We start from the raw sequence: 19224 nt of genomic DNA, 5'->3' as shown, positions 1-19224 counted from the left end.
AAAGCCAACAGGGGGCCCACGAGGCAGGGGGCGCGCCCCCACCCTCGTAGACAGGTGGTGGCCCCCCTGACGTATTTCTTCCACTTAGTATTTTTTATTATTTCCAAAAATGACTTTCGTGGAGTTTCAGGACTTTTGGAGTTGTGCAGAATAGGTCTCTAATATTTGCTCCTTTTCCAGCCCAGAATTCCAGCTGCCGGCATTCTCCGTCCTTATGTAAACCTTGTAAAATAAGAGAGAATACACATAAGTATTGTGATATAACGTGTAATAACAGCCCATAATGCAATAAATATCGATATAAAAGCATGATGCAAAATGGACGTATCAACTCCCCAAGCTTAGACCTCGCTTGTCCTCAAGCGGAAGCCGATAACGATAAATATGTCCACATGTTTAGAGGTAGAGGTGTCAATAAAATAAAATACGGACATGAGGGCATCATGATTATTCTCATAACAGCAACATATATGGATATTGTCATATGATTTCTTATGCTCAAGTAATAATCTATTCACAAAGCAAAAGTATGAATCAGAACTTTATTGAGAACTAACAAACTATAATCTCAGTCATTGAAGCAATTGCAATTTATCATAACATCAGAAAGAGTCTATGTCAGAGCTTTCTAGCAAGTCCACATACTCAACTATCATTTAGTCCTTCATAATTGCTAACACTCACGCAATACTTGTGGTTACGGAGTTTTAACCAGACACAGAGAAAGATAGGGGCTTATAGTTTCGCCTCCCAACCTTTTACCTCAAGGGTAATGTCAACAATAATAACTCATGTTCCCCTACATCCAATTAGATATATCTATCAGGATCTTTCCAACATCCTGTGCTTGCCAAAGGATAAAATGTAAAGAGGAAAGGTGAAGATCACCATGACTCTTGCATAAGGTGAAGTTCATTGCCGAGAGTTATTCCCAATGCATCGGGGCCGATGACTCTCTTCTGTGACAACACTAGAGCTATTGCCCTTGCCAAGGAGCCCAGGTTTCACAAGAAGACCAGGCACATCAAGCGTCGCTTCAACTCCATTCATGAAAATGTTGAAAATGGAGACATAGATATTTGTAAAGTACATACGGATTTGAATGTCGCAGATCCGTTGACTAAACCTCTTCCACGAGCGAAACATGATCAACACCAGAACTCTATGGGTGTACGATTCATCACAATGTAACTAGATTATTGACTCTAGTGCAAGTGGGAGACTGTTGGAAATATGTCCTAGAGACAATAATAAAATGGTTATTATTATATTTCCTTGTTCATGATAATTGTCTATTCTTCATGCTATAATTGTGTTATCCGGAAATCGTAATACATGTGTCAACACATAGACCATAACATGTCCCTAGTGAGCCTCTAGTTGACTAGCTCGTTGATCAATAAATGTTTACGGTTTCCTGACCATGGACATTGGATGTCATTGATAACGGGATCACATCATTAGGAGAATGATGTGATGGACAAGAACCAATCCTAAGCATAGCACTAGATTGTGTAGTTCGTTTGCTGAAGCTTTTCTAATGTCAAGTATCATTTCCTTAGACCTTGAGATCGTGCAACTCCCGGATACCATAGGAATGCTTTAGGTGTACCAAATGTCACAATGTAACTGGGTGGCTATAAAGGTGCACTACAGGTATCTCTGAAAGTGTCTGTTGGGTTGGCACGGATCGAGACTGGGATTTGTCACTCCATATGACGGAGAGGTATCTCTAGGCCCACTCGGTATTGCATCATCATAATGAGCTCAATGTGACTAAGTAGTTAGTCACGGGATCATGCATTACGGAACGAGTAAAGTGACTTGCCGGTAACGAGATTGAACGAGGTATTGGGATACCGACGGTCGAGTCTCGGGCAAGTAACGTACCGATTGATAAAGGGAATTGTATACGGGATTGCTTGAATCCTCGACATCGTGGTTCATCCGATGAGATCATCATGGAACATGTGGGAGCCAACATGGGTATCCAGATCCCGCTGTTGGTTATTGGCTAGAGAGGTGTCTTGGTCATGTCTGCATGATTCCCGAACCCGTAGGGTCTACACACTTAAGGTTCGATGACGCTAGGGTTATAAGGAAGGTTTGTATGTGATTACCGAATGTTGTTCGGAGTCCCGGATGAGATCCCGGACGTCACGAGGAGTTCCGGAATAGTCCAGAGGTAAAGATTTATATATGGGAAGTCACCATACGGTCACCGAAAGTGTTCGGGGGTATGCCGGTATTGTACCGGGACCATCGGAGGGGTTCCGGGGGTCCACGGGGATGGTCCACCTACCTCGGAGGGCCTTATGGGCTGTAGGTGGAAGGGAACCAGCCCTAAGTGGGCTGGGCGCCAAACCCCCCTAGGGCCCATGCGCTTAGGGTTTGGGCGAACCCTAAAAGGGGGCGCCCCCCTTGCTTGGGGGGCAAGCCACCTCCCCCTGGCCGCCGCCCCTCCCACCAGATGGGATCTAAGGGGGCCGACCCCCCTCTCCCTTGCCCCTATATATAGTGGAGGGGTTGGAGGGCAGCCACACCTTTCCCAAGGCGCAGCCCCTCCCCAACACCTCTCCTCCTCCGCGTGTGCTTGGCGAAGCCCTGCCGGAGAACTGTCACTCCACCACCACCACGCCGTCGTGCTGCTATTGGAGCCTTCTTCCTCAACCTCTCCTCCTCCTTGCTGGATCAAGGCGTGGGAGACGTCACCGCTCCGTATGTGTGTTGAACGCGGAGGTGCCGTCCGTTCGCCGCTTGGATCATCGGTGATTGGGATCACGACGAGTACGACTCCATCAACCCCGTTCTCTTGAACGCTTCCGCTCGCGACCTACAAGGGTATGTAGATGCACTCCTCCCCTCTCGTTGCTAGTAAACTCCATATATTGATCTTGGTGATGCGTAGAATTTTTTTTAATTTCTGCTACGACCCCCTACAATATGTGGGTGGACCGGCGCTTGGGTGTTGCCCTTACTTGAACAAGCATCCCACTTATGATTAACCTCTGTTGCAAGCATCCGCAACTACAACAAAAGTATTAAGGTAAACCTAACCATAGCATGAAACATATGGATCCAAATCAGCCCCTTACGAAGCAACGCATAAACTAGGGTTTAAGCTTCTGTCACTCTTGCAACCCATCATCTACTTATTACTTACCAATTCCTTCCTCTAGGCCCAAATAATGGTGAAGTGTCATGTAGTCGACGATCACATAACACCACTAGAGGATAGAGAACATACATCTCATCAAAATATCGAACGAATACCAAATTCACATGACTACTAATAGCAAGACTTCTCCCATGTCCTCAGGAACAAACGTAACTACTCACAAAGCATATTCATGTTCATAATCAGAGGAGTATTAATGTGCATAAAGGATCTGAACATATGATCTTCCACCAAATAAACCAACTAGCATCAACTACAAGGAGTAATCAACGCTACTAGCAACCTACAGGTACCAATCCCAGACTATGAGACAAGAATTGGCTACAAGAGATGAACTAGGGTTTGAGAGGAGATGGTGCTGGTGAAGATGTTGATGGAGATTGCCCTCTCCCGGTATGAGGACCATTGGTGATGACGATGGCGATGATTTCCCCCTCCCGGAGGGAAGTGTCCCGACAGAACAGCTCTACCGGAACCCTAGATTGGTTCCGCCAAGGTTCCGCCTCGTGGCGGCGGAGTCTCGTCACAAAAGCTTGCTTATGATTTTTCTTCGGACCAAAGACTTCATATAGCAGAAGATGGGCACCGGAGGGCCAACAGGGGGCCCACGAGGCAGGGGGGCGTGCCCAGGGGGTAGGGCGTGCCCCCCACCCTCGTGGACAGGTGGAGGCCCCCCTGACGTATTTCTTCCGCTCAGTATTTTTTATTATTTCCAAAAATAACTTTCGTGGAGTTTCAGGACTTTTCGAGTTGTGGAGAATAGGTCTCTAATATTTTCTCCTTTTCCAGCCCAGAATTCCAACTGCCGGCATTCTCCCTCCTTATGTAAACCTTGTAAAATAAGAGAGAATAGACATAAGTATTGTGACATAATGTGTAATAACAGCCCATAATGCAATAAATATTGATATAAAAGCATGATGCAAAATGGACGTATCAACTCCCCCAAGCTTAGACCTTGCTTGTCCTTAAGCGGAAGCCGATAACAATAAATATGTCCACATGTTTAGAGGTAGAGGTGTCGATTAAATAAAATACGGACATGAGGGCATCATGATTATTCTCATAACAGCAACATATATGGATAATGTCATATGATTTCTTATGCTTAAGTAATAATCTATTCACAATGCAAAGTATGAATTAGAAACTTTATTGAGAACTAACAAACTATAATCTCAGTCATTGAAGCAATTGCAATTTATCATAACATCGGAAAGAGTCTATGTCAGAGCTTTCTAGCAAGTCCACATACTCAACTATCATTTAGTCTTTCATAATTGCTAACACTCACACAATACTTGTTGTTACGGAGTTTTAATCGGACACAGAGAAAGATAGGGGCTTATGGTTTCGCCTCCCAACCTTTTACCTCAAGGGTAATGTCAACAATAATAACTCATGCTAACTTACATCCAATTAGATATATATATGAAGATCTTTCCAACATCCTGTGCTTGCCAAAGGATAAAATGTAAAAAGGGAAGGTGAAGATCACCATGACTCTTGCATAAGGTAGAAGATAATAATAAAAGATAGGCCCTTTGCAGAGGGAAGCAGAGGTTGCCATGCGCTTTTATGGTTGGATGCACAAAATCTCAATGCGAAAGAACGTCACTTTATATTGCCACTTGTGATATGAACCTTTATTATGCAGTCCGTCGCTTTTATTTCTTCCACATCACAAGATCGTATAAAGCTTATTTCCTCCACACCAATCAATCATACATATTTAGAGAGCAATTTTTATTGCTTGCACCGATGACAACTTACTTGAAGGATCTTACTCAACCCATAGGTAGATATGGTGGACTCTTATGGCAAAACTGGTTTAAGGGTTTTTGGAAGCACAAGTAGTATCTCTACTTGGTGCAAAGAATTTGACTAGCATGAGGGGGAAAGGCAAGATCAACATGTTGGATGATCCATGACAATATACTTTATCTCATATATAAGAAAACATAACCCATTACGTTGTCTTCCTTGTCCAATATCAACTCTTTAGCATGTCATATTTTAATGAGTGCTCCCAATCATAAAAGATGTCCATGATGGTATATTTATATGTAAAACCTCTCTTTCTTTATTACTTCCTATTAATTGCAACGATGACCAAAGCTATGTTTGCCAACTCCCAACAACTTTTAATCATCATACTCTTTCTATGTGAAGTCATTACTCTCAATAAGATCAATATGATCTCTTTATTTCTTTTTATTCTTTTTCTCTTTTCTTTTATTCACTCAAGATCATAGCAAGATAATCAAGCCCTTGACTCAACACTAATCTTTATTATATAGCACACGGACTCGATTACATAGAGAGATCAAAAAGCAAAACTCAAAACTAGATCATGCCATAAACTTTATTCTACTAGATCAAGATACTACTAATAGGATCGAACTAAGAAAAACGGTAAAGATAGGAGTGTGATGGTGATATGATACCGGGGCACCTCCCCAAAGCTTGGCAGTTGCCAAGGGGAGTGCCCATACCCATGTGATTATGTTTCCTTCTTCGGAGGTGATGGAGACGATGGCTTAGTTGATGGCGTAGGCTTCTCCCTTAATTTGCGCTTGAGGACAGAATTTTGATCCCTCAGGTCATCAATCTCTTGCTCCAGGCTTAATATCTTTTTGCATAGTTCCTGCTTGTTTTCCTGCAAGAGACGAAAAGGGATAAAGTCGATCTTAAGTTTCTTTGCTCTATCAGGGAGGCTTGACTTTTTGAACTCCACATGCATGTCCCCAGGTTGAGGCAATGGGACTGCATCTTCATCTGAGCTCGTCTCCTCCTTTCTCTTCGGTTCATAGTCCTCTTCTTCCTCCGTAGTCCAACCACAATGCTCCACATCTCCATAGACCTTAGGATCTGCAAGGTAATCATCCACATAGCTTTCTCCTTCCGAATCCTAGGACGACATGTTGCTCTAATCTACAGCAGGATAGCTCGAAACAAGAACAGAGGATATTTGCGTGATACAGGAGTCAAAACCTTCAGGAGAATATATAATGAATTTTTACCGACCAAAATATGTATCGTGCAAGAAAACGGAGTCCGGAGAGCACGCGAGGTGCCCACGAGGTAGGGGGATGCGCCCAGGGGGTAGGGCGCACCCTCCACCCTCGTGGGGCCCTCGTGTCCTTCCTGGACTGCTTCTTATTTTTCTATTTTTCTAAATATTCCAAAACGGAGAAATATTGCCTTTAGAACTGTTTTGGAGTCGGTTTACTTACCGTACCACATACCTATTCCTTTTCAGAGTCTGAAACGTTCCGGAAAGTGTCCCTTATGTACTCCTCCAGGGTTACGGTTTCAATAACATTGGTTTCAACATTTATGGGATTACTTGAGATATAATGTTTTATTCTTTGACCGTTCACCGCCTTCGGATTTGTGCCTTCGAAGTTGTTGATTTTTATGGCACCGGAACGACAAACCTCCTCGATAACGTAAGGACCTTCCCATTTAGAGAGAAGTTTTCCTGCAAAAAATCTTAAACGAGAGTTGTATAGCAATACATAATCACCTACATTAAACTCACGCTTTTGTATCCTTTTGTCATGCCATCTTTTAACTTTTTCTTTAAACAATTTAGCATTTTCATAGGCTTGGGTTCTCCATTCATCAAGTGAGCTAATATCAAATAATCTCTGCTCACCGGCAAGTTTGAAATCATAATTGAGCTCTTTAATAGCCCAATATGCCTTATGTTCTAGTTCGAGAGGTAAGTGACATGCTTTTCCATAAACCATTTTATACGGAGACATACCCATAGGATTTTTATATGCAGTTCTATATGCCCATAATGCATCATCAAGTTTCTTGGACCAATTCTTTCTAGATCTATTGATAGTCTTTTGCAAAATTAATTTGAGCTCTCTATTACTCAATTCTACTTGACCACTAGACTGTGGGTGATAGGGAGATGCAATTCTATGATTAACATCATACTTAGCAAGCATTTTACAAAAAGCACCATGAATAAAATGTGAACCACCATCAGTCATTAAATATCTAGGGACTCCAAACCTCGGAAAAATAACTTCCTTAAGCATTTTAATAGAGGTGTTATGATCAGCATTACTAGTTGGAATAGCTTCTACCCACTTAGTAACGTAATCAACAGCAAATAAAATATGTGTATCTATTAGAGGCAGGAAAAGGTCCCATATAATCAAAGCCCCAAACATCAAATGGTGCAATAACAAGTGAATAGTTCATAGGCATTTCTTGACGTCTAATAATATTACCAATTCTTTGACATTCATCACAAGATAAGACAAACTTACGGGCATCCTTGAAGAGAGTAGGCCAATAAAAACCGGATTGCAATACCTTATGTGCAGTTCTATCTCCAGCGTGGTGTCCTCCATAGGCCTCGGAGTGACACTTGCGTAGGATCTGTTCCTATTCATGCTCAGGTACACAACGTCTAATAACACCATCTACTCCTTCTTTATAAAGATGTGGGTCATCCCAAAAGTAATGTCTCAAATCATAGAAAAACTTTTTCTTTTGTTGGTATGTGAAACTAGGTGGTATAAATTTAACCACAATATAATTAGCATAATCAGCATACCATGGAGCAGTACGAGAAGCATTTATGACATTTGATTGCTCATCAGGAAAGCTATCATCAATAGGTACTGGGTCATCAAGAACATTTTCTAACCCAGACAAGTTGTCTGCAACGGGGTTCTCAGCTCCCTTTCTATCAACAATATGCAAATCAAATTCTTGTAGCAAGAGAACCCATCTAATAAGTCTAGGTTTAGCATCTTTCTTTTCCATAAGATATTTAATAGCAGCATGATCCATGTGAATAGTTACTTTAGAATCAACAATATAAGGTCTGAACTTATCACAAGCAAATACAACTGCTAATAATTCTTTTTCAGTAGTAGCATAATTTCTTTGAGCATTGTCTAGAGTTTTACTAGCATATTGAATAACATTTAATTTCTTATCAACTCTTTGCCCTAGAACAGCACCTACAGCATAATCAGTAGCATCACACATAATTTCAAAGGGTAAATTCCAATCATGTGGCTGAACAATAGGTGCAGAGATCAATGCTTTCTTAAGTACTTCAAATGCTTATACACAATCATCATCAAAATAAATGGTATATATTTTTGTAATAAATTAGTCAGAGGCCGAGAAATTTTTGAGAAGTCCTTAATGAACCTCCTATAAAATCCGGCGTGACCAAGGAAACTTCTTATACCTTTGATGTCCTTGGGACATGGCATCTTTTCAATAGCATCAACCTTGGCTTTATCAACTTCAATACCTCTTTCAGAAACTTTATGCCCCAAGACAATACCTTCATTAACCATAAAGTGGCACTTTTCCCAATTCAAGACAAGATTAGTTTCTTCACATCTCTGCAAAACTCGATCAAGGTTGCTCAAGCAATCATCAAAATAGGATCCATAGACGGAGAAGTCGTCCATGAAAACCTCACAAATCTTTTCACAAAAGTCAGAGAATATAGCCATCATGCATCTTTGAAAGGTAGCAGGTGCATTACATAAACCAAAAGGCATACGTCTACAAGCAAAAGTACCAAAAGGGCAAGTAAAAATAGTCTTTGATTGATCATTGGCTGACACAGGTATTTGAGAGAAACCAGAATAACCATCTAGAAAGCAAAAATGTGTATGTTTGGATAGTCTTTCTAGCATTTGATCGATAAAAGGTAAGGGGTAATGATCTTTCTTAGTAGCCTTATTTAATTTGCGGAAATCAATTACCATCCTATAACCTGTAATAATTCTTTGCGGAATCAATTCATCTTTATCATTAGGAACGACGGTAATACCTCCCTTCTTAGGGACACAATGGACAGAACTTACCCACTGACTATCAGCAACGGGATAAATTATACCTGCCTGAAGGAGCTTTAGTATTTCTTTTCTTACCACTTCCTTCATCTTAGGATTCAGCCGTCGTTGATGATCACGAACTGGTTTGGCATCTTCTTCCAAATTTATTTTATATTGACATAGATTGGGACTAATGCCCTTAAGATCATCAAGAGTATATCCAATAGCAGCACGGTGCTTCTTCAGAGTTTTCAATAATCTTTCTTCTTCATGCTCTGAAAGGTTAGCACTAATAATAACATGATATATCTTTTTCTCATCAAGATAAGCATATTTAAGAGTATCAGGCAACGGTTTAAGCTCAAATACGGGATCACCCTTGGGTAGAGAGGGATCCCCTTGGATTTCAAAAGGTAAATTGTGTTTCAGGATGGGTTCCTGTTTAAAGAATACTTCATCTATTTCCCTTCTTTCATTCATAAACGTATCATTTTCATGGTCTAGCAAATATTGTTCTAAAGGATCACTAGGAGGTACGACAATAGAAGCAAGACCAATAATTTCATCCTTACTAGATAATTCCTCTTCACGGTGTTGTCTACGAAATTTAGAGAAATTAAACTCATGAGACATATCACCTAAACCAATAGTAACAACATCGTTTTCGCAGTCTATCCTAGCATTAACGGTGTTCAAGAAGGGTCTACCAAATATAATGGGACAAAAGCTATCTTGTGGGGAACCAAGAACAAGAAAATCAGTAGGATATTTAGTTGTCCCACACAAGACTTCAACATCTCTAACAATTCCCGTTGGTGAAATAGTATCTCTATTGGCAAGTTTAATTGTGACATCAATATCTTCTAACTCAACAGGTGCAAGATCATGCATAATTTCTTTGTATAAATCAAAAGGTATTGCACTAGCACTAGCACCCATATCACATAAGCCATGATAACAATGATCTCCTATTTTAATAGAAATAACAGGCATGCCTACCACAGGTCTATGTTTATCTTTAGCACAAGGTTTGGCAATTCTAGCAGTTTCCTTACAGAAATAAATAACATGCCCATCAATATTATCAGACAAGAGATCTTTAACAATAGCAATATTAGGTTCAACTTTAATTTTCTCAGGAGGTGTATAAGTTCTAATATTGCTTTTACGAACCACAGTTGAAGCTTTAGCATGATCCTTTATTCTAACAGGGAAAGGTGGTTTCTCAACATAAGAAGTAGGAACAACAGGATCATTATAAGTGATAGTCTTTTCTTCAACTTTAATAGGTGCAGCTACTTTAACTTCTATGGGATGATGATATTTAAACCACTTCTCCTTGGGGAGATCAACATAAGTAGCAAAAGATTCACAGAAAGAAGCTACTATCTCAGAGTCAAGTCCATATTTAGTGCTAAATTTGCGGAAAACATCGGTATCCATAAAAGATTTAACACAATCAAACTTAGGTGTCATACCTGACTCCTTACCTTCGTCGAGATCCCAATCTTCAGAGTTCCATTCAATTCTATCCAATAAATCCCATTTGAATTCAATATTCTTCATCATAAAAGAGCCAGCACAAGAAGTATCGAGCATGGTGTGATTGTTATCAGAAAGCCGAGCATAAAAACTTTGAATAATTATTTCTCTTGGGAGCTCATGATTGGGGCATGAATATAACATTGATTTAAGCCTCCCCCAAGCTTGAGCGATGCTTTCTCCTTCGCGAGGCCAAAAATTATATATATAATTGCGATCACGATGAACAAGATGCATAGGATAAAACTTCTGATGAAATTCCAATTTCAATCATTTGTAGTTCCATGATCCCGTATCATCACATAGCCTATACCATGTCGATGCATCTCCCTTCAAAGATAAAGGGAAGACCTTCCTCTTAATAACATCTCCGGGTACACCTGCAAGCTTAAATAATCCACAAACTTCATCCACATATATTAGGTGCTCATCAGGATGCTTTGTTCCATCTCCTGCAAAAGGATTAGCTAGCAATTTTTCTAACATACCCGAAGGAATCTCAAAGTGAGCATTTTCATTTTCATTTTCATTTTCAGTAGGTTCAGTAGGTTGAGGAGCAACTCTTTGCTCTACTGGTCGGGGTGAAGATACCCCGAACAAGCCCCTCAGCGGATTACTTTCCATAGTAACAAGTGATAGTAAATTTCAGCACACTATATAAATTTTTCCTGACCAAATTCCACCTACCAAAGGCGCTTCACTCCCCGGCAACAGCGCCAGAAAAGAGTCTTGATGACCCACAAGTATAGGGTATCTATCGTACTCCTTTTGATAAGTAAGAGTGTCGAACCCAACGAGGAGCAGAAGGAAATGATAAGCGGTTTTCAGCAAGGTTTTCTCTGCAAGTACTGAAATAAGTGGTAACAGATAGTTTTGTGATAAGGGAATTTGTAACGAGCAACCAGTAACAAAAGTAAATAGAGTGCAGCAAGGTGGCCCAATCCTTTTTGTAGCAAAGCACAAGCCTGGACAAACTCTTATATAGAGAAAAGCGCTCCCGAGGACACATGGGAATTATCGTCAAGCTAGTTTTCATCACGGTCATATGATTCGCGTTCGATACTTTGATAATTTGATATGTGGGTGGACCGGTGCTTGGGTGCTGTTCTTACTTGAAGAAGCATCCCACTTATGATTAACCTCTATTGCAAGCATCCGCAACTACAACAAAAGTATTAAGGTAAACCTAACCATAGCATGAAACATATGGATCCAAATCAGCCCCTTACGAAGCAACGCATAAACTAGGGTTTAAGCTTCTGTCACTCTAGCAACCCATCATCTACTTATTACTTCCCAATGACTTCCTCTAGGCCCAAATAATGGTGAAGTGTCATGTAGTCGACATTCACATGACACCACTAGAGGATAGACAACATACATCTCATCAAAATATCAAACGAATACCAAATTCACATGACTACCAATAGCAAGACTTCTCCCATGTCCTCAGGAACAAACGTAACTACTCACAAAGCATATTCATGTTCGAAATCAGAGGGGTATTAATATGCATAAAGGATCTGAACATATGATCTTCCACCAAATAAACCAACTAGCATCAACTACAAGGAGTAATCAACACTACTAGCAACCTACAAGTACCAATCCCGGACTTGGAGACAAGAATTGGATACAAGAGATGAACTAGGGTTTTGAGAGGAGATGGTGCTGAACAAGATGTTGATGGAGATTGCCCTCTCCCGATGAGAGGAGCGTTGGTGATGACGATGGCGATGATTTCCCCCTCCCGGAGGGAAGTGTCCCCGGTAGAACAGCTCTGCCGGAGCCCTAGATTGGTTCCGCCAAGGTTCCGCCTCGTAGTGGCGGAGTCTCGTCCCGAAAGGTTGCTTATGATTTTTTCCTGGACGAAAGACTTCATATAGCAAAAGATGGCCACCGGAGAGCCAACAGGGGGCCCATGAGGCAGGGGGCGCGCCCCCACCCTCTTGGACAGGTGGTGGCCCCCCTGACGTATTTCTTCCGCTCAGTATTTTTTATTATTTCCAAAAATGACTTTCGTGGAGTTTCAGGAGTTTTGGAGTTGTGCAGAATAGGTCTCTAATATTTGCTACTTTTCCAGCCCAGAATTCCAGCTGTTGGCATTCTCCCTCCTTATGTAAACCTTGTAAAATAAGAGAGAATAGACATAAGTATTGTGACATAACGTGTAATAACAGCCCATAATGCAATAAATATCGATATAAAAGCATGATGCAAAATGGACGTATCACCAGCCGCCACGCCGCCGTGCCCGCTTCGAAGGCGGTAGCGGATCGTCTCGTCGTCGCGCCCAGTGAAGCGCGAGGAGGGGTCTGGCTGAGTCGAGGACGGCGCCAAGGGCCTGCCCTCACGAACCGCTGCGGGGGTGCGCGCCGCTTTTTCTTGTTCTTTCCTTCCTTCTTGCATTCGAAAAAGAAACCAGTATGGGGCCCTGCAAGGGCGTGCAACAAACCGTGATTTCCAAGTCGCTATGTTATGTTTATGGTTCCTGTGTCGTGTTGCAGCATCAGTGTTTTATGTAGGCATGTAGATATAACTTAGCTCGACATGTCTGAAGTAGTTTCTGCCTCGTGAGGCGCGCATCTCCCAGCACCTGGTGAGACCTCCTTGCTGTAGGCTTGGGAGGCGTCGAGGACCTGCAAAAATTTGTTAAGGAATCCTTATTCTTCCAAGCCCAGGGTCCTAGGCGTGGCCGGCCATGACCCAGCGCTCCGCGTCGCGGTACCCGAGGGGCACGGACTTAAGAGAGGGAGGTGCGCCAGCTTGCAAGCTCGAGCGAGGGTGCCTCGCGAAGACCAGGAAAAACGCTCACGAGTGCACCTGTCCAGCCCCCTCGCGAGGCATGCGAGGGAGAGTACGGGCCAAAACAATGAACCGAGGGAAGAAACAGAGGAAAAAGGTGATCTAACCAAGACGACAAGAAATAGCAGAATGCGAACTTCCATTAAAGAGGGGCAAGTCAACTACGGAAACCAAATGAAAAGCCGTGTCCGGCACCTAGTCTAGTCTTCTCACCAGCGTGGAGCTAAGTGCTGCCACTAGGATGTGGGAGGGAGCCCCTGGGGCCCGAGGGCGGCACTCCTGAGACTCCGGGGCGTGTACAGCCCCACCCATTATTACGTGAGAGTGTCATGAGCAGAGACCTTCACAGGCACGGGGCCTTGCTTTACAGGCGCTGGGCCTTACTTCGTGGGTAGAACTTCCGGTGATGCTGGATGTTCCAGGTGTTCTGGATGGGGACCCCGTCCTGCGTCTCCCGGCACACGGCGCCAGGCCTGGAGACATGGGAGACCCTAAGTGGGCCCTCCCACAAGGGCGAGAGCTTATGCTGCCCTTCCCTGGAGAGCACCCGCCTTAGGACGAGGTCGCCCACCTCGAGCGTCCTGGAGCGGACGCTGCGGCAATGATACCGCCGCAGCGCCTGCTGGTGTCTTGCCGCTCGAAGCATGGCTTCGCGGCGGCGTTCCTCCCCCAGCAGAAGGTCCATCCCCCGCATGGCGTCCTAATGCGTCTCATCAAACGCCAGGACCCGCGCGGAGCGATGCTTGACCTCGTGAGGGAGAACCGCTTCTACTCCGTAGACGAGGAAGAACGGGGTCTCACCTGTTGGCTTGGTGGCGGTGGTGCGGATGGACCACAACACAAACTTGAGCTCGTCGTGCCAGCCCCTGCCGCAGGCCTCGAGCTTCTTCTTGAAGGTCCTTGTCTTGAGGCCTCTCAGGACCTCCGCGTTGGCGCGTTTGGCTTGACCATTGCTCCTGGGGTGTGCCACCGAAGCATAGCAGATCTGCATTCCAAGGTTAGCACAATATGTCTTGAAGATATTGCTAGTGAACTGCGAGCCGTTGTCGGTGATGATGCGATTAGGGACCCCGAACCGGCTCACGAGACCCTTGATGAACTTGACCGCAGATCCGGCCGGGATGGTGCGGACAGCTTCTACCTCTGCCCATTTGGTGAACTTGTCGATGGCAACGTAGAGGTAGCGGTAGCCCCCGGGCACTCGAGGGAACAGGCCTAGGTAACCAGCCCCCACACTAAAAATGGCCACGAGAGCGGGATGGTCTGGAGGCCCTGAGATGGCTGATGGATCTGCTTGGCGTGGAATTGGCATGCCTCGCAGGACTTCACCAGCTCGGTCGCGTCGTTGAGTGTCGTAGGCCAGTAGAACCCGCTGCGAAACGCCTTGCCGACAAGGGTTCATGACGACGAGTGGTGCCTGCAGTCTCCGCCGTGTATGTCATCTAGCAACTCGTTCCCCTGTTCCCTAGAGATGCATCGCAAGGAAACGCCATTTGGCCGCTTCCTGTATAACTCACCGTCCTGGATGCAGTATGCCATAGCCTGTTGGGCGACGTGCTCCGCGTCCTCCTCTTTCTCCGGCAGCATCCCTTGCGTTAGGTATTCCTTGAACTCCTTGGTCCAGCACCCCTCCCGAGGCTCGAGCGCCAGGAGTAGGCGCGCTCCCGAGGTCGGGCCGCAGGCCGGGGCTCCTGAGGTAGGTGGTTGGGGAGTTCCTCTCTATGACGCCCCCGATTAGACCGTACACTAATCATGCACGCAAACGTGTACGATCAAGATCAGGGACTCACGGGAAGATATCACAACACAACTCTAAAACATAAATAAGTCATACAAGCATCATAATACAAGCCAGGGGCCTCGAGGGCTCGAATACAAGTGCTCGATCATAGACGAGTCAGCGGAAGCAACAATATCTGAGTACAGACATAAGTTAAACAAGTTTGCCTTAAGAAGGCTAGCACAAAAGTAGCAAGGATCGAAAAGGCAAGGCCTCCTGCCTGGGACCTCCTAACTACTCCTCGAAGCCGAACTCCACGTAGAATCATCCTCGGGATCTCTAGCTCCTGGACTCCAGCATCTGGTTGCGACAATCCGGTATAGAAAGGGGAAAAGAGGGAGAAAAGCAACCGTGAGTACTCATCCAAAGTACTCGCAAGCAAGGAGCTACACTACATATGCATGGGTATATGTGTAAAGGGCCATATCAGTGGACTGAACTGCATAATGCCAGAATAAGAGGGGGATAGCTAATCCTGTCGAAGACTACGCTTCTGGCCACCTCCATCTTGCAGCATATAGGAGAGAGTAGATGGTAAGTTCACCAACTAGCATCGCATAGCATAATCCTACCCGGCGATCCCCTCCTCGTCGCCCTGTTAGAGAGCGATCACCGGGTTATATCTGGCACTTGGAAGGGTGTGTTTTATTAAGTATCCAGTTCTAGTTGTCATAAGGTCAAGGTACAACTCCGGGTCGTCCTTTTACCGAGGGACACGGCTATTTGAATAGATAAATTTCCCTGTAGGGGTGCACCACATAACCCAACACGCTCGATCCCATTTGGCCAGACACACTTTTCTGGGTCATGCCCGGCCTCGGAAGATCAACACGTCGCAGCCCCACCTAGGCACAACAGAGAGGTCAGCACGCCGGTCTAAATCCTATGGCACAGGGGTCTGGGCCCATCGCCCATTGCACACCTGCACGTTGCGAACGCGGCCGGAAGCAGACCTAGCCTAGCAGGCGTTCCAGTCCAATCCGGCGTGCGCCACTCAGTCGCTGACGTCACGAAGGCTTCGGCTGATACCACGACGTCGAGTGCCCATAACTGTTCCCGCGTAGTTGGTTATGCGTATAGACCAAATGGCCAGACTCAGATCAAATACCAAGATCTAGTTAAGCGTGTTAAGTATCCGCGAACGCCGACCAGGGCCAGGCCCACCTCTCTGCTAGGTGGTCTCAACCTGCCCTGTCGCTCCGCCACAAAGTAACAGTCGGGGGCCATCAGGAACCCAGGCCCACCTCTACCGGGATGGAGCCACCTGTCCTTTCAGCCCCCTCATCAGAATCACTTGCGGGTACCCAACGAGCCGACCCGACTTTAGTGACCACATGTATCATGTATATAAAGTATATAGTATATACCCGTGATCACCTCCCGAAGTGATCACGGCCCAGTAGTATAGCATGGCAGACGGACAAGAGTGTAGGGTCACTGATGGAACACTAGCATCCTATACTAAGCAGTAGGATAGCAGGTAAGGGTAACAACTGTAGCAACAATGACAGGCTATGCATCAGGATAGGATTAACGGAAAGCAGTAACATGCTACACTACTCTAATGCAAGCAGTATAGAGAAGAATAGGCGATATCTGGTGATCAAGGGGGGGGGCTTGCCTGGAAGCTCTATTGTACAGGGAGAAGGGTCGTCGGTGACGTAGTCGTACTCGGTGGCATCAGCGCCGGTCTCGAGGTCTACCGGAGAAGAAGAGGGGGGAAGAAACAATAAATATAATGCAAACATAAGCATGACGGTGCATGACAAGACAATGCGCGGTGCTAGGTGTGCCCTAACGCGGTAGGGGGTGATACCGACGAAGGGGGGTAACATCCGGGAAAATATTCCCGGTGTTTCGCGTTTTCGGACAAATGAACCGGAGGGGGATTGTTGCATGTTTGCTATGCTAGGGATATGTGGTGGACGAACGGGCTGCGTATCCGGATTCGTCTCGTCGTTCTGAGCAACTTTAATGTAGAAAGTATTTTCATCCGAGATACGGATTATTTTATATTAATTTTAAAAGATTTAAATCATTTTAGGATTTATTTAATCATTTTAAATCAACATTATCCAGAATAGAAAAAGATGACGTCAGCATGACATCATGCTGACGTCAGCAGTCAACTGTGCAGTTGACTGGGTCAACTACGTGTGGGTCCCGCATGTCATACACTGCTTAGTTTAATTAGGGTTTAGCTAATTAATTACTGTTTAATTAAACTAACTAATTAATTAGATTAATTTAAACAGGATTAATTAACTTAATTAATTAATTAATTAAGTTTATTTTTATTATTTATTTTATTTATATATTTTTTAATTCTTTTTTTTTACGTTCTGTGGGCGGGGCCCATATGTCATAGGCCCCAGGGGCCTAAGCGGGCGCACGGGCTTGCGGGTGAAGCCGCAGCCCGCCTGGTAGCAAGGCGAGGCCGGAGCAGGGCCTGCTCGGCGCGGCCGAGCCGTGGTCAGCGGCAGGAGGCAGGGGGAGGCCAGTGCGGGGGGGCGGCTAGGCAACGGCGGGTCGGCGTCGCGAGGCGCGCTGCGGCGCTGGCAAACGGCGGGACGGCGAGCGGCACGGCCGCAGCTCGAGGAGCTAGCGGGCCGCGGGCGGAGCGAGGGCGGAGGGTGCGACGCGACAGGGCTAGGCGGGGCAGCGCGGTGGAGCACACGCGCGGGACGAGCGGGCGGCAGAGGAGCAGCATCAGGGGCGCCGGGGCGCGGGCGAGCGCGGCCTCGCGGGGAGGAGGTCGCGGCTGTGTGCGCGAGCGGGGGGAGGAGGGGGAGGCCGTGGCCTCACCGTGCGGAGCAGGGGTCGGGGCAATGGGCTTGATGGAGGTCGGGGACGACGGCGACGTTGGGGAGGAGATGAGGAGGTCACGGCGAGGTCGATCCGGCGCGGGGCGGAGAGGCAGTGCCGGTGAGGTGGCGCCGGGCGTCGGCGATGACGACGGGGTCAGGGGCGACGCGTCCAGATCGAGGAGAGGGGAGGCACCAGGGAGAGTGAGGGGTCGTGGGGGATCTGGGGGAGATGGGGTGCGTGGGTTAGGGTTTGGGAGGTTAAGGGGGCGCCGGCTGGGCCGGCCTGGCTTACCCAGTGGCCAGCTGGGCCGAGGACCAGCAGGGGGGTTCTTTTCCCCCTTTTTTATGTTCTGTTTTCTTTTTTTTATATTCTATTACTTTTCTGTTTCCTTTTATTTTAGTTTTATAAAATTAAAAGCGACAACTGATTTGGTGTTATTAAATAGGTCACAGCCCCAAATATTTCGGCACTTTAAATAAAGCATTTTGCATTTGCTTATTATTTGAAAAGCATTTTAGATAATTGTTTTATCACTGGTTTAGTTTATCTAGTGCATTTAAGTATTTTATTCAAAGTTGATTTCTTCACCTACATTTATTATGGATTATTTGAAACATTAGGAACAATTTAGTTTTGACTTTTGAAAACTTTAATTGTTTCGACTTTAATTCAAATATGGATTTGGATCGGTTCTGAACTAACGCGAGATTATCAACAGTAATCGAGTTGACGTGGCATCATTACCAGAGGGTTACTGTAGCTTGATTACCCGGGCGTCACAATTCTCCTCCACTACAAGAAATCTCGTCCCGAGATTTAGCAGGCGGAGTAAGGGGGAAGATCTGGTTACGGATTCTAACGAGTCTTCTTGGTCTTGGTTACTCTTCTCGGTAGAGGTCAATTCATTACATTGATGTCTTCATTTCTCTGCTTCGGGAACTCCATCGTACTTACGAAAGTATAAAGGGTGGGTATCCCGGGGGAACGGACTTCTGCAAGGTTGACTATCTGGTCGATAACATCAAGGGAAGGTGGAAAGTAACTCTCGAATTGAAACTTAAGAAAATATCAATAGTAAATAAAGGAGGTATCCTGGGAAGTTTCGAACGGGCAGGCAATCGCCCGATGCCTGAAACAGAGTGTGAAAGGGGTTCAAAGCAATCAGAATAAGTATTATGTCTGATGCCAGTATAGATCAGTAGGACGGTGGTCCGTGAATTACATACGAGGCCACACGCGATGAATAAATTTGGGAACAGGAGGTGCACAGGAGAGTCAGG

The sequence above is a fragment of the Aegilops tauschii genome, chromosome 3, assembly GCF_002575655.3.
Source record: "Aegilops tauschii subsp. strangulata cultivar AL8/78 chromosome 3, Aet v6.0, whole genome shotgun sequence".
In the NCBI taxonomy this organism is placed as follows: Eukaryota; Viridiplantae; Streptophyta; class Magnoliopsida; order Poales; family Poaceae; genus Aegilops; species Aegilops tauschii.
Note: the sequence above shows the minus strand (reverse complement) of the source record.